This window comes from Kogia breviceps, chromosome 8 (genome assembly GCF_026419965.1).
Source record: "Kogia breviceps isolate mKogBre1 chromosome 8, mKogBre1 haplotype 1, whole genome shotgun sequence".
Taxonomy (NCBI): domain Eukaryota; kingdom Metazoa; phylum Chordata; class Mammalia; order Artiodactyla; family Physeteridae; genus Kogia; species Kogia breviceps.
In genome coordinates, this window is record NC_081317.1 from 66,435,516 (window position 1) to 66,452,800 (window position 17,285).

At 39.6% G+C, this 17,285-nt stretch overlaps 1 pseudogene; it reads right to left on the bottom strand.

The window, feature by feature from the left end:
- Window positions 1-13,744: 13,744 nt before the first annotated feature.
- Window positions 13,745-16,854, bottom strand: LOC136794742 (non-histone chromosomal protein HMG-14 pseudogene; annotated as a pseudogene).
- Window positions 16,855-17,285: the final 431 nt, after the last annotated feature.

The window sequence follows — 17,285 nt, forward strand, 5'->3', positions numbered from 1 at the left end:
TAGCTTCTCCCGTTGCAGAGCACAGGCTCCGGATGCGCAGGGTCAGCGGCCATGGCTCACGGGCCCAGACGCTTCGCGGCATGTGGGATCTTCCCAGACCGGGTCACGAACCTGTGTCCCCTGCATCAGCAGGTGGACTCTCAACCACTGTGCCACCAGGGAAGCCCCTCTGCCCATTTTTTGATTGAGTTGTTTGTTTATTTAATATTGAGCTGCATGAACTGTTTATATATTTTGGAGATTAATCCTTTGTCCATTGATTCATTTACAACCCTCTCCCATTCTGAGGGTTGTCTTTTCATCTTATTTATAGTTTCCTTTGCTGTGCAAAAGCTTTTAAGTTTAATTAGGTCCCATTTTTTAATTTTTGTTTTTATTTCCATTCCTTTAGGAGGTGGGTCAAAAAAGATCTTGCTGTGATTTATGTCAAAGAGTGTTCTTCCTATGTTTTCCTCTAAGAGTTTTATACTGTCCAGTCTTACATTTAGGTCTTTAATCCATTCTGAGTTTATTTTTGTGTATGGTGTTAGGGTGTCTTCTAATTTCACTCTTTTACACGTAGCTGTCCATTTTACCCAGCACAACTTATTGAAGAGGCTGTCTTTTCTCCATTGTATATCTTTGCCTCCTTTGTCATAGATTAGTTGACCATATGTGCGTGGGTTTATCTCTGGGCTTTCTATCCTGTTCCATTGATCTGTATTTCTGTTTTTGTGCCAGTACCATACTGTGTTGATTACTGTCGATTTGTAGTATAGTCTGAAGTCAGGGAGCCTGAGTCTTCCAGCTCCGTTATTTTCCCTCAAGATTGCTTTGGCTATTTGGGGTCTTTTGTGTTTCCATACAAATTTTAAGATCTTTTGTTCTAGTTCTGTGAAAAATGCCGTCGTTAATTTGATTGGGATTGCATTGAACCTGTAGATTGCTTTGGGTAGTATAGTCATGTTCACTGATTCTTCCAATCCAGGAGCATCGTATATTTCTCCATCTGTTTATGTTATCTTTGATTTCTTTCATCAGTGTTTTATAGTTAGATTCTGAGTACAGATCTTTGGCGTCCTTAAGTAGATTTATTCCTAGGTATTTTATTCTTTTTGTTGCGATGGTAAATGGGATTGTTTCCTTAATTTCTCTTTCTCATCTTTTGTTGTTAATGTGTAGGAATGAAAGAGATTTCTGTGCATTAATTTTGTATCCTGTAACCTTACCAGATTCATTGATTAGTTCTAGTAGTTTTCTGGTGGCATGTTCAGGATTTTCTATGTATAGTATCATATCATCGGCAAACAGTAACAGTTTTACTTCTTCTTTTCCAATTTGGATTCCTTTTATTTCTTTTTCTTCTCTGATTGCTGTGGCTAGGACTTCCAAAACTATGTTGAATAATAGTGGTGAGAGTGGACATCCTTGTCTTGTTCCTGATCTTAGAGGAAATGCTTTCAGTTATTGAGAATGATGTTGGCTGTGGGTTTGTCATATATGGCCTTTCTTATGTTGAGTCAGGTTCCCTCTATGCCCACTTACTGGAGAGTTTTTCTTGTAAATGGGCATTGAATTTTGTCAAAAGCTTTTTCTGCATCTATTGAGATTATCATATGTTTTTTATTCTTCAATTTGTTAATATGGTGTATCACATTTATTGGTTTGCATATATTGAAAATTCTTGCATTCCTGGGATAAATCCCACTTGATCATTGTGTATGATCCTTTTAATGTGTTGTTCATTTCTGTTTGCTAGTATTTTGTTGAGGATTTTTGCATGTATGTTCATCAGTGATATTGGTCTATAGTTTTCTTTTTTTTGATATCCTTTTCTGGTTTTTGTATCAGGGTGATGGTGGCCTTGTAGAACGAGTTTGAGAGTGTTCGTCCTTCCACAATTTTTTAGAAGAGTTTGAGAAGGATAGGTGTTAACTCTTCTCTAAATGTTTGATAGAACTTTCCTGTGAGGCCATCTGGTCCTGGACCTTGTTTGTTAGAAGATTTAAAATTACAGTTTCAATTTCATTACCTGTGATTGGTCTGTTTATATTTTCTAATTCTTCCTGTTTCAATCTTGGAAGTTTATACTTTTCCAAGAATTTTTCCATTTCTTTCAGGTTGCCCATTTTATTGGCATATACTTGCTTGTAGTAGTCTCTTATAATCTTTTGTATTTCTTCAGTGTCAACTGCAATCTCTCCTTTTTCATTTCTTATTTTATTGATTTGCTTCTTCTATGTTTTTTTCTTGATGAGTCTGGCTAAAGGTTTTTCAATTTTGTTTATCTTCTCAAAGAACCAGCTTTTAGTTTTATTGATCTTTGCTATTGTTTTCTTTGTTTCTACTTCATTTATTTCTGCTCTGATCTTTATGATTTCTTTCCTTCTACTACTTTTGGGTTTTCTTTGTTCTTCTTTTTCTAGTTGCTTTAGGTGTAGGGTTAGATTGTTTATTTGAGATTTTTCTCGTTTCTTGAGGTGAGCTTGAATTGCTATGAACTTCCGTCTTAGAACTGCTTTTGGTGCACCCCATGGGTTTTGGATCACCGTGTTTTCATTGTCATTTGTTTCTAGGTATTTTAAAAATTTCCTCTTTGATTTCTTCAGTGATCTCTTGGTTATTTAGCAGTGCACTGTTTGGTCTCCATGTATTTGTGTTTTTTACTGTTTTCTTTTTCCCTGTAATTGATTTCTTATCTCATAGCATTGTGGTGGGGAAAGATGCTCGATATGATTTCAATTTTCTTAAATTTTCCAAGGTTTGATTTCTGACCCATAATGTGATCTGTTCTGGAGAAAGTTCCATGTGCACTTGAGAGGAAAGTGTATTCTTCTGCTTTCAGGTGGAATGTCCTAAAAATATCAATTAGGTCTCTCTTATCTATCGTGTCATTTAAAGTTTGTGCTTCCTTATTTATTTTCTGTCTGGATGATCTGTCTATTGGTGAAAGTGGGGTGTTAAAATCCCCCTTCCCTACCTCCCACTCCTTCAGGACCCATGTGGCTGCAGGGGGCCTCAGTGGGCAAAGGATCAGGCCCGGGATCCCAGCAGGCTCCTGGGGACCCAAGTGGGCAGGGGAAACCTGACCACACTCTCTTTTGAACCTCTGCCCTCCCAATGGTCCTCCAATTTCCCCCTTCGGGCATGGGATCCCTTCCCCTCCCCCAGCTGCCCCTCAAGGGTGCCAGTCCTGTCCCTCCTCCACTTCTCCTCCTGCCTCACTCCACCCCATGCCCTGTGTCCTACCCAGTCACAAGGGGTTCCTCCCATCCCCTTAGGTGTCTATGGTCCCCCACCGGTGCCTGGTAGGTGCCCTGGTTTTTGGAGACGAGAATTCTGCATCCCCCTAGTCTGCCATCTTGGCTCTGTGCCCCTGTTGGAAGATTTTTAATCACAGTTTCCATTTTATTACTTGTGATCAGTCTGTTCATATTTTCTATTTCATCCTAGTTCACTCTTGGAAGGTTATACCTTTCTAAGGATTTGTCCATTTCTTCCAGGTTGTCCATTTTATTGGCAAAGGTTGCTTGTAGTAGTCTCTTATGATGCTTTGTATTTCTGCAGTGTCCATTGTAACTTCTCCATTTTCATTTCTAATTTTATTGATTTGAGTCCTTTCCCTCTTTTTCTTTATGAATCTCACTAAAGGTTTATCAATTTTGTTTATCTTCTCAAAGAACCAGCTTTTAGTTTTATTGATCTTTGCTATTGTTTTCTTTGTTTCTATTTCATTTATTTCTGCTCTGATCTTTATGATTTCTTTCCTTCTACTAACTTTGGGTTTTGTTTGTTCTTCTTTCTCTAGTTCCTTTAGGTGTAAGGTTAGATTGTTTATTTGAGATTTTTCTTGTTTCCTGAGGTAGGATTGTATTGCTATAAACTTCCCTCTTAGAACTGCTTTTGCTGCATCCGATAGGTTTTGGATTGTCGTGTTTTCATTGTCATTTGATTCTAGGTAATTTCTGATTTCCTCTTTGATTTCTTCAGTGATCTCTTGGTTATTTAGTAACGTATTGTTTAGCCTCCATGTGTTTGTGGGTTTTTATGCTTTTTTCCCTGTAATTGTTTTCTAATCTCATAGTGTTGTGGTCAGAAAAGATGCTTGGTATGATTTCAATTTTCTTAAATTTATTCAGCCTTGATTTGTGACCCAGGTTGTGATCTATCCTGGAGAATAGATCCATATGCACCTGAGAAGAAAGTGTAATCTGCTGTTTTCAGATGGAATATCCTATAAATATCAATTAAATCTATCTACTCTATTGAGTCATTTAAAACTTGTGTTTCCTTATTAATTTTCTGTCTGGATGACCTGTGCACTGGTGTAAGTGAGGCGTAAAGTCCCCCACTATTTTTCTGTTACTGTCAATTTCCTCTTTTATAGATGCTAGCATTTGCCTTATGTACTGAGGTCCTTCTGTGTTGGGTGCATAGATATTTATAATTGTTATATCTTCTTCTTGGATTGACCCCTTGATCATTATGTAGTGTTCTTCCTTTTCTCCTTTAACATTCTTTATTTTAAAGTCTATTTTATCTGATATGAGTATTGCTACTCCAGGTTTCTTTTGATTTCCATTTGCATGGACTATCTTTTTCCATCCCCTCAGTGTCATTCTGTATGTGTCCCTAGGTCTGAAGCAGGTCTCTTGTAGACAGCATATATATGAGTCTTGTTTTTATATCCATTCAGCAAGCCTGTGTCTTTTGGTTGGTGCATTTAATCCATTCACATTTAAGGTGATTGTCGATATGTATGTTCCTATTACCATTTTCTTAATTGTTTTGGGTTTGTTTTTTGTACGTCCTTTTCTTCCCTTGTGTTTCCCACTTAGAGGAGTTCCTTTAGCATTTGTTGCAGAGCTGGTTTGGTGGTTCTGAATTCTCTTAGCTTTTGCTTGTCTGTAAAGCTTTTGATTTCTCTGTTGAATCTGAATGAGATCCTTGCCAGGTAGAGTAATCTTGGTTTTAGGTTCTTCCCTTTCATCACTTTAAATATATTGTGCCACTCCCTTCTGTCTTGTAGAAATTCTGCTGAGTAATCAGCTGATAACCTTATGGGAGTTCCCTTTTATGTTATTTGTCATTTTTCCCTTGTTGCTTTTAATAATTATTCTTTGTCTTTAATTCTTGTCAGTTTGATTACTATGTGTCTCAGCTTGTTTCTCCTTGAGTTTATCCTGCCTGGGACTCTGCGTTTCCTGGACTTGGATGGCTATTTCCTTTCTCATGTTAGGGAATTTTTCGACTATAATCTCTTCAAATATTTTCTTGGGTCCTTTCTCTCTCACTTCTCCTTCTGGGACCCCTATAATGCGCATGTTGGTGCATTTCATGCTGTCCCAGAGGTCTCTTAGGCTGTCTTCGTTTTCTTTTAATTCTTTTTTTGTTATTCTGTTCCATGGCAGTGAATTCTACCATTCTGTCTTCCAGGTCACTTATCTGTTCTTCTGCCTCAGTTATTCTGCTATTGATTCCTTCTAGTATATTTTTCATTTTGATTATTGTATTATTCATCTCTGTTTGTTTGTTCTTTAATTCTTCTAGGTGTTTGTTCTTTAATTCTTCTAGGTGTTTGTTAAACATTTCTTGCATCTTCTCGATCTTTGCCTCCATTCTTTTTCCAAGGTCCTGAATCATCTTCACTATCATTATTCTGAATTCGTTTTCTGGAAGGATGCCTATCTCCACTTCGTTTAGTTGTTTTTAGGGAGTTTTATCTTGTTCCTTCATCTGGTACATAGTCCTCTGCCTTTTCATTTTGTCTATCTTTCTGTGAATGTGGTTTTCATTGCAGAGGCTGCAGAATTGTAGTTCTTCTTGCTTCTGCTGTCTGCCCTCTGGTGGATGAGGCTATCTAAGAGGCTTGTGCAAGCTTCCTGATGGGAGGGACTGGTGGTGTGTAGAGCTGGGTGTTGTTCTGGTGGCCAGAGCTCAGTAAAACTTTAATCTGCTTGTCTGCTCATGGGTGGGGCTGGGTTTCCTCCCTGTTGGTTGTTTGGCCTGAGGTGACCCAGTACTGGAGCCTACCTGGCTCTTTGGTGGGGCTAATGGTGGACTCTGGGAGGGCACACACCAATGAGTACTTCCCAGAACTTCTGCTGTCAGTGTCCTTGTCCCTGCAGTGAGCCCCAGCAGCCCCCCAACCTCTGCAGGAGACCCTCCAACACTAGCATGTAGGTCTTGTTCAGTATCCTGTGGGGGTCACTGCTCCTTCTTTGGGTCCTGATGCACACACTACTTTGTATGTGCCCTCCAAGAGTGGAGTCTCTGTTTCCCCCAGTCCTGTCAGAGTCCTGCAATCAAATCCCACTAGCCTTCAAAGTCTGATTATCTGGGAATTCCTCCTCCCATTGCCGAACCCCTAGGTTGGAAAGCCTAATGTGGGGCTCAGAACCTTCACTCCAGTGGGTGGACTTCTGTGGTATAATTGTTCTCCAATTTGTGAGTCATCCACCCAGAGGTTATGGGATTTGATTTTATTGTGATTGCGCCCCTCCTACCATCTTATTGTGGCTTCTACTTTGTCTTTGTATGTGCACTATCTTTTTTGGTGAGTTCCAGTGTCTTCCTGTCGATGTTTGTTCAGCAGTTAGTTTTGATTCTGGTGCTGTCGCAAGAGGGAGTGAGAGCACGTCCTTCTACTCCACCATCTTCAACGTCTTATTTGTGTGTGTGTGTGTTATTGCACTGGTTAGTATCTCCAGCCCAATGTTGAATAGAGATGATCAGCACAGACAGCCTTTCTGATGTCATTCCTGATCTTAGAGGGAAAGCATTGAGTCTTTCAGAATGAAAGATGAGGTTAAGTCTGTTTTGTGTAGATACTTTTTTATCAGGTTGAGGAAGTTCCCTTCTATTTCTAGTTTGCTGAGAGTTTTTGATCCTGAATGTGTGTTGAATTTTGCAAATGCTTTTATGTATCTATTGAGATTATGATATAATTTTCTTTTTTATTCTGTTCATATGGTAAGTTACAATGCTTGATTTTTCAATGTGGAACCAACATTTCGTACCTAGGATAAACTCCACTTCATGATGCATTATCTTTGTATATATTACTGATTTCAATTTACCAATATTTTGTTAAAGATTTTTGAATTGAAGTTCAGGACAGATACTGGTTGGTGTATTTTCTTTTCTTGTTATGTCTTTGTCTGGTTTTGCTGTTGAGGGTAGTGCTGCCATTATAAAATGAGGTGATTAGTGTTACCTCCTCTCCTGTTTTCTGGAAGAGTTTGTATAAAATCAGTAGGTTTCTTCCTTAATTGTTTGGTAGAATTTACCAGTGAAGCCATCTGGGCCTGGAGGGTTTTTTGTTTATTTGTTTTATAGCAATGTTTTTTGACTATGAATTCAATTTCTTTAATAGGTATATGGCTCTTTATCTGTTTTTCTTGAGTGAGCTTTGGTAATTATTTTAAGAAATGTGTCCATTTCATCCAAGCTATTGAATGTATTGGCAAAGAGATGTTCACAATATTCTCTTATCCTCTAGGATGTATAGTGATGTCCCTTCTTTCAATCCCAATATCAATAATTTTTATCTTCTTTTTCTTTCTTGATTAGACTGGTGACAAGTTTATCAGTTTTATTGAGCTATCCAAAGAACCAGTTTTTAGTTTCTTTGATTTTTTTCTTTCTTTCTTTCTTTCTATTTCACTGATTTCTCTCCTTTATTTTATCTTCTCTTCTGCTTCGTTTGGATTTAATTTGTTCATTTTGCTAGTTTACAAAGTGGAGGCTTAGAACATTCATTTGAGACTTTTCTTCAATAAATATTTAATGTAAATTTCCCTCTAAAGCATCACTTTGGCTGTGTCCCACTAACTTTGATATATTGTGTTTTTATTTTCATTCAAATAAAATATTTTCTAATTTCCATTGTGATTTCTTACTTGCCCCATAGTTATTTAAAAGTGTATAATTAATTTCCAGACATTTGGGGATTCTCCAGATATCTCTCTCTTACTGTTTTCTAATTTAATTCCATTGTGGTCAGAGAACATACTTAGTATGATTTTAATCCCTTTGTATTTTTTTCTTAATGAATTAATATGCTTTGCAAACAATATATATTCTGCCATTGTTGGGTGGAGTTTCTGTAAATGTCAATTAGGTCAATTTGGTTAATAGCATTGTCAGTCTTCTATATCCTTAGGGATTTTTTTGGTCTACTTGCACTGTCAAATACTGAGAGAGCAGTCTTAAAGTTTCCAGCTGTGATTGTGACCATCCTACATTCTTTCCCAAGTATGACTTCCCAGGCTTAGTAGTAGGCCCTACCAAGCCAGGGGCCTGTAGTAAAGCCAGGCAATCAAATGTCAGTCTCCTTCTCTGGCTGGCTCCCAGAAAATTTTGTGGGAAATGTTCACTTTTGGTTTCCAAGAGATGAAGGAAGTGGATTGTTTCTCTTTGCAAGCTTAGCATTCATCAAAAATATGACTTTTATTGAAGGGGAGGGCCATGTTGTGGGTGAGATGACTTGCTCAAATAGCTGAATTTCAAATATTGGGTAATTACTATTTTTGTTTCCAGCAGTGGGGCATTGGTAACAATTCAGGGGAAAATAGGAAAAATCCTATTAAATAAGTTGTACCTGCATGAAACTGAATTACTAAATTAGTTTATACTGTTCTTCTTAAAATTCTCTACTATAACTACTTAAGACTTCCTACTGAGGAAAGACTGTTAAGGCCGAACAGCTGGTGTGTCAACTGAGGCTCATTCCAAAATTCTCAAGTGTTTGCTTAGATAATGTTGCAGAGTAACCATTCTTTTAATAGAAGCAAAGGCAAAGTATTGTGCAAGGGGAAGTGTATCATGTTATTAGCAGTAAAAAGTTAAAATGTAGTTAGTTTTCCTCTTGTCTGTGTTTAACTAACAAAACGCTTCTGTTTGAGGATCCCATTCAGCCGCAGTGTTCTGACCTGAGGGAGCACCTGGCAGTTTCTTTGAATCTAAGCAACACTAACTTAACCATTTTTGTTTGTTTTCCTTGAATGTGGTTCTTTGAGAAAAAAGCCTCCCTTGCAGGGTGGGGAAGTACTATTGGGTATTAACTTAAAAATGTACGTGGAGGAAAAGAAATTGGATTTACTTTGGTTGATCCTAATATAGGCCAGGCACTTTGCTAGATGGTTACAACCATTTCCTTATTCCATCTTTTCAAGAGCCCTGTATGGGAGATATATTAGCCCCATTTTACAGGCAATGAGACTGAGATTCAGAGCAGTATGATGTCCCATAGCCAGCAGAAATTAAGATTAGAACCAGGATGTCTCTAGTACCAAAATTCATGCTCTCTGCTCTCCTTTCATGCTTCCATTAATATGTAAGTCTGTTACAAAAGCAACCCACAATCCACAGATTTTTTTGATTAGTTCTGTGGTTTCTGGAATGATTTTGCCCAAATGCAGGTGGCAGTTGAGTCCATAAAATACCATCTTTCTCTTTAGATTCATTATTAGACAAGATCTGATCATATCACATACCTTAAACAGAACCTGATATTTTGCTCTTTGATAAATTTGGCATTATACAATATTGACATTTCTTTGGACTCCAGCCTCTGCAAATATTAGGCTCAAAGTCAGGACTGAGTAGACGGCAGTTTAGGGCCTTTGGTCTAGGCAAGGAGGAAGGAGTAGGAAAGTTCAAAGATTATAGCAAGGTTGAAGCCAATAGAAATGAGAAAGTTGGCAGGCAGGCAGGGAGGAAGGCAACTACAGATGTCAGAATTCAGGGTAAAACAGATACCAGAGAGCCAAAAGGACTTGCTATAAGAGAGAATAATCATGCAGAGAAGTAATCCAAAGTATTAGTCATCATTGGCTACACTCTTGTATGAGCTGGGACATTGATTATCAAAGTGTGATCCTCTGAGCAGCAGCATTGCCCTAACTTATTAGCTTGTTAGAAATACAAATTTATGGGTTCCACCTTGATCTACTGAATTAGAATCTTTGTGGCTAGGGCCAGAAAGTTGTGGGGGTTTTTTGTTTTTTGTGTATTTTTTTTGTGGTATGCAGGCCTCTCACTGTTGTGACCCCTCCCGTTGCAGAGCACAGGCTCCGGACACCCAGGCTCAGCGGCCATGGCTCACAGGCCCAGCAGCTCCGCGGCATGTGGGATCCTCCCAGACCGGGGCATGAACCCGTGTCCCCTGCATCGGCAGGCGGACTCTCAACCACTGAGCCACCAGGGAAGCCCAAGTTGTGTTTTAACAAGCTTTTCAGATGATCCTTATACATGTTAATGTTTGAGCACCTCTGAATTAGGGATACACAGCAGTAAGAAGCAGGAGGGAACAAGGCAGAGTTATGGAGGCTTGACTGACTGCTACATATATTTAATAAAAATTAATTGAGAGTGCCTGGCATTGTGTTAGGTGCTGGTAATACAGAGATGAAAAGATAAAGTGTTGAGTTTGAAGAATCTAAGGCACATCTAAATGATAGTGTCTTTAGATGATAGGAAGCACAGTTGGCCTGTAACTCAGCGAAGAAATCTGGTCTTAAGAGTTATCAGTCCATATAGCAATAGCTAAAATCCTGGGAGCTGATGGACTTGGGTGGGGTGGGGTTGAGTTGTGGGGTGGCAATGTGGAGTGAGGAACAAGAGGGTCAAGTGTCTGAGATTCCTTGATGTCTTTATTAACCACTCTCTTCCCAACCAGCAGCAGGATCCAGTTGGTCTGACCACTTTGTATTTATCCTGTTACTGAAGAGGGGATCCCTGCTGTAAATAGTATGAGATGGCTGAACACACAACATCTGACATAGTCAGATGAGATGGGCAGCAGTTTATTAGTCACAGATACTCACAGCCTGTGAGGAGGAGGACACAACATGCTATGCAGGGCCACATGAAGGTTGCTCTTGGAAGCAGAGTGCTGTGGGCAGGCTTTGTAATGACAAGAGAGTGAGGTGACCCTTGATTCCTGTTGGAGGGTGTAGTTTGAAGAATATCTCGGGCTGGGCAGAGAGATGAAACCTATAGGTTGAGGACCAGGTGGGGTGAGGCTGGTTCAGTTGATCGGGGAGCTATCTGGGTGGGGAACAGGGGAACTCATGGTAAGCAAGGTAGCACATGGAATTTCAGATTTTACAATTCATCAGCACACATGGAAAACCCATTTCTCAGCCCTCTTCTTTTAGTGGAGCTTCTCCCACAGCCTGATATTCAGTTCTCACCCCCCCACCCCATCTTTCTCATTCTCCCTCTCTCTCTCTCTCTCTCTCTCACTCACACACACACAGAAACAGACACACGTCTTTTTGAATCAACAATAGGTTTGGACAGTCTTCCTGGCTGTGAATTCAGCTGGCAGTTACATTCACACCCCAGAGCCCTAGGCTAGAGAGAGGAAAGTGCCCTGTGTTCCTTGAGTGATCCAGATACCAAGACTTGGCATTCCCAGTCAGAGTTTGGAGACCTAGGCCTTTGCTTATTTGTGTATATAGGATCACAGATATTTGAGAAGGCAGAGAGAAAAAGAGAGCCTATACAAGCAGCCAAGAATGGAAAGAGTAGTTGGAAGAGAAGCAGGGAAGTTGTTTGATAAAAGAAGCTACCCAATAAGAATGGAGTGGTTGAGAAAGATATGCAGCCAGGAGCTCCAGAAGAAATGGACTGAAAAGTGATTGTTGGATTTATCATTTAGGAGGTATTTGTGCTACCTTACTAGAGCAGTTTTGATGGAATGTGTGTATAGATATGTGTGGGGAAAGGGTAGGCGAAAGACAGATGAAGCCATGTAACAGTGGGAGTAGATATTGAAGTACTTATGGGAGAAATTATGTCCTTTAAATACTCCAGAAACATCAACAGAAATTTAGTGGGGTTGGATTGGGGAATCATGAAAAAGAACAGAGAAATATTGATAATTGTTGGAGCTATGTTATGGGGCCTCATTGTTCTATTAGTAAACTTTTTTTTCTAACTTGCGATATGTTTGAAAGGTCAGTAATAAATGAGTGTTTCCTATGGACCAGAAGGGGCCATGCAGGAGAGAAGGCCATCATGGGGACATTTGTGAGGGGGCAAGGAGACCTTAGGGCAAAGAGGATAGAAGTGAATCAGCTAAAGACAAGGGGCTGAGGAAGAAACTGAAATATTCCAACCCTCCCAACTCTGTCACCTCTGCAGAAGAACAGCAGGGGATCTTTAAAGGGCCCCTTGAGAGAAAGCATCAACTTTAATAATCTGCCAGGCCCATTCATGGAATCAGCTTTAATTGCCTGCTTGGCAAGACTGAAGCTACTGAACTAGTAAAGAACTGTTTTATCCCTTTACCTCCCCTCTCCTTCTCACTCCCTCTGCTCTCCACTTCCCCACCCAGCTTCATTCTATAGGGGGAGCAAATCTTCAGGTAGCAAGTGAAGGGGGATATGAGCAGAAGCCCCATTCCACCCTGCAGGGTAGGAAGGATGAGGGTGGGAAGATGATTTGATGCTAAATTAAGTTCAGAGGTTTGACCATTTCATAGAACTGTACATTCTAATTATTGAATTGAGACCTGTGTTTATAACTTAAGATTACAGTAGGACTGTCTATTAAGAATGAGTGGAGGGCTTCCCTGTTGGCGCAGTGGTTGAGAGTCCGCCTGCCAATGCAGGGGACACGGGTTCGTGCCCCGGTCCAGGAGGATCCCTTATGCCGCAGAGCGGCTGGGCCTGTGAGCCATGGCCGCTGAGCCTGCGCGTCCGGAGCCTGTGCTCCGCAATGGGAGAGGCCATAACAGTGAGAGGCACGCGTACCACAAAAAGAAAAGAATGAGTGGAAAAGTATAAGAGGTGGGGGTTGAATCAAGGGATGGTGGAAGACAACTAATGTTTTGATCACCAACTGTGCTTCAAGGCTGTGGACTGTACCATTTATATTTCTAGCTGTATTTCTATATCGTGGTCCCATTGTCAGCTGACATTCAGCCTGTCCCAACAAACTCATTCTCTCCATTCCCACTAATTCCTGTTTCCTACCTTCCTTTCTATTTCTTTTTTTCATAATTGAGATTTTATTGGTTGTTTTGAGGATCAGTACACAGACATTTCAATTTGTTCACAATTCTCAACATACATACCAAAAACCTAAAAAATCATGTAGTTGTGATTCTTTTCTGAACATTTATTCCAGTGACTTTCCAGCTTAAAATTTGGGGGCAAATTTTCCTTCACAGGATATCAAGTACCAATATCTTCAAATATTGATATGCTGTTACATCGTAAGTCCCACTAATTCACAATTTAATATCATATACACTACATACTCAAATTGTCCATCGTTCACAGCACATTAACAGTTACTAGAAGAACTGGACTACCATGACCAAAGATGTTACAGAGTGCACAAAATCCTGCCCAGGAGAGCCAAATCAAGGGGTGAGTGGTTTGCTTTAGGAAACAGTTCTACCAAAAACAACGTGAGAAGAGAAGTTATTTAAAGTGTTTAAGACATTAAATGCACAACTGAACTCCAAACTGCCATTTAGTATGCTTTGTATTATAGGATATAAAAGCTACCCTCCATCTGTGGAATGTTAAGCTGACACCCAAGACAATCAAGGCCTCCCATATTCAATATCTCACTATTTTCTGGTTGTACCAAAAAATAAACAATAAGCGAATGATTTCACCTCTTTAAAAAAAGCATTTACACTTAAAAAATGGGATGAGGTGAGATTCCTTCCTTTTAAAAAATGTTTCTAGAGCTACTAAAAAACTTGCATTTACAAAATAGTTGATAAAAATATTCCTCTGGATTGTAAAAGAAGGGAAACAGGGACCACTGATAGGACCAGGTATGTGATATTAATCAGACTTGGCTTCTTTCTCTCCTGCTTCATCAGAAGCTGGGCTCTCATTTTCAGTTTCTCCATTTTCTGCAGGTAAGTCTTCTTTGGTCTCTTGGTTAGCCACTTCAGCCTGTTTTCCCTTTGCTCCCCTTTTCCCTTTTGTTTGCACTTTTTGGTCGGAAGATTTATCCTTTCCTGCCGCCTTTTTTGGTTTCGTTTCCACTTTTGCAGGAGCTGGTTTAGCTGACAACCTCGCCCATCTCCTCTTGGGCACCTCCTTTGCGCCGAGAGCCTTCGTGAAGCTGGGTTGCCTGGCCGCAGCCGCTCCTCCCGCCACCCGAGCTGCTGGGACCCAACCCCTTTCTATTTCTGACAGCATCATTTTTCTAGTCCCTAAGGCTCAAAATCTGGGAGTTGATCTTGATTCTTCAGATAACAAGCCTATTGATTTTTCCTTCTATTAGACTCCTGGCTCTACCACTCACTGACTGTGGGGCCTGGCACAGTGTAGGAATGTGTTTTGCGATGCCTACAACCCACTTATCTGCTGTTTCTACTGGTAGCACCTGATGAAGGGGCTCATATTTGTACGCTGTGAATGTGCCCTTATGGCCGCACCTGACTAGTCCAGCAATCAAGAACAGCTTGATGGTTAGATATGCTGGGGCAATCTTATTCCCGCTCAAGAATGTGAACCAATACCATTTTTTTTTAATTGCTGAACAATTTTGAGAAGGTTTTTGTTCCTAGTGACTAAACCAGCTCTGAAGGAGACAGACTCAGTATTTAATCCCTCTGAGCCTTAATCTCCATGTTTGTAACATTGAATCCTTATCTATACTAGTAGTATCATGCTAGGCAATTTACTATTTCTAAGCAGTGTCATTTTTAGAAACTGAAGTATGATTCGTGTACCATAAAATTCACCATTTAAAAAGATGCACAATTCAGATATTTTAAAAAAATCATATTCACAAGTTTGTGCAACTGTTCCTACTATCTCACTCCAGAACATTTTCATCATTCCAGAAAGAAAGCTTATACCTTTTAGCAATCATTTTTCATTCTCTTCTTCCCCCCATCACTGGAAACCACTAATCTACTTTCTGTCTCCATGTTTTTGACTATTCTGGATAGTTTACATAGATGGAACCACACAATATGTGACCTTTTGTGTCTGGCTTCTTTCACTTAGCACAATGCTTTCAAGGTTCATTTGTGTTGTAGTATGTATCAGTACTTCCTTCCTTTCTAAGGCTGAATAATATTCCATTGTATAGATATTGCCAGTTAATGGACATTTAGGTTGTTTATACTTTTTGGCTATTATAAACAATGCTGCTATGAACGCTTGTGTACAGGTTTTGTGTGTGTGTGTGTGTGTGTGTGTGTGTGTGTGTGTGAATATATGTCTTCATTTCTCTTTGCTATATACCTAGGAGTAGAATTTTGGTGTCAAATATTAACTCTATGTTTAACTTTTAGAGGAACTGGCAAAACTGTTTTCCATATTGGTTGTACCGTTTACCTTCTCATGAGCATTGTCTGAAGGTCCCAATTTCTCCACATCCTCACTAACACTTGTTATTTTCTTTCTTTCTTTTTTTTTTTTAAATTGTATCCTTCCTGGTAGGTATGAAGTGGTATCTCAGTGTGGTTTTTATTAATTTTCTTTTTCAAATAATTTTATTTTCAAAATGAAAATAACTATTATTTTCTCATTATCTCTTGCTCATTGTAATGCATTCAAGTAAAACAAACAGCTATCAAGATGAAAATGAAAATTGTCTTTAACTGTATCCACCTAGTGTTAGCCACTGTTAACTTTTGATAGAGGTCAATAGTTAGGAGGACTATTTCAGCCAGGTCTTGCAATAACACCATTGTTGAATGCACCTCCTCAGGGACTGAAGTTCTTGTTTGCCATCGTTCTTGGATAAATACCCAATTCTTAGATGGTGCCCACCCTTCTCACCTCCTACCTCCCGTTCACACAATCTTCAGATAATTGCTTAGAAACACTTTTACTTAGTCAAATGCTTCTCCCATCTAGATTATGTCTTAGAAGTGAGAAAAGAATCACCATTTAGCTCCTATGAGATGCCAGGCACAGAATTAAGGCGCCTTCCTTGTATTACCTTATTTATATATTCAAAACAGCTCTATGAGGAAGGTCTTATCATTTCACTCCACAGACAGAATCAGAAACTGAATGATGTTAAAAGTAACTTACTAATAAATCTAAGGTCATGATTTGCCATCCCAGGTCTCATAACTGAAAAACTGTCTGTTTTTCATTTCGACATGCAACTTCATTTGGTGGGTGGCTTCTTTATTCTATTGCAGTTTTTGTTAATTCAGTTAATCATATATTTTAAGCAATTAGTGGTGAATAACTATAAGGACAATGAAGTAAGGAACTTAATAGGAGAAAACACATTTAAAAATAGTTATTAACTACTGATACTATAGACCTATTAAATATCTTTAAAAATTCTAACAGTTTTATTGAAGCATAATGGATAGCCAATAAGCTACACGTATTAAGGATAATGATTTGAAAAGTTTTTTTTTAATTTCTTTCTTTTCTTTTCTTTCTTTTTGACTGCATTGGGTCTTAGTTGTGGCATGCGGGATCTTCGTTGAGGCATGCAGGATCTTTCGTTGCAGCATGCTGTCTCTTCTTTGCTGCTCTCGGGCTTCTCTCTAGTTGTGGTGTGTGGGTTTTCTGTCTCTAGTTGTGGTGTGCAGGCTCCAGGGCACATGGGCTCTGTAGTTGTGGTGCACAGGCTCCAGAGTGCATGGGCTCTGTAGTTTTGTGGCACGCGGGCTCTCTCATTTGAGGCACATGAGCTCAGTAGTTGTGGGTGCCAGCTTAGTTGCCCTGAGTCATGTGGGACCTTAGTTTCCCGACCAGGGATCAAACCCACATCCCCTGCATTGGAAGGCGGATTCTTTACCACTGGACCACCAGGAAAGTCCCTGATTTGATAAGTTTTGAAATATGAATACACCTGAGAAGTCATCACAGCAGTCTAGATAGTGAACATATTGATCATACCCAGAAGTTTCTTCATGCCTCTTTGTAATTACTTCTTTCATCCTCATCCCTGTACACTCTAATTTCCCCCAAACCAATAATGTACTATCTGTCACTATCGATTAGTTTGCATGTTCTAAAGTTTTTATAAATAGAATTATTAGTATGTCTTCTTTTTTTAAAATCTGGCTTCTTTCTTTTGTAAAATAATTAATTAATTAATTAATTAATGGCTGCATTGAGTGTTCGTTGCTGTGTGCGGGCTTTCTCTAGTTGCGGTGAGCGGGAGCTACTCTTCATTGTGGTGCGCGGACTTCTCATTGTGGTGGCTTCTCTTATTGTGGAGCATGGGCTTTAGCCGTGCAGGCTTCTGTAGTTGTGGCTCTCAGGCTCAGTAGTTGTGGCTTGCAGGCTCTAGAGCACAGGCTCAGTAGTTGTGACGCACAGTCTTAGTTGATCCGCGGCATG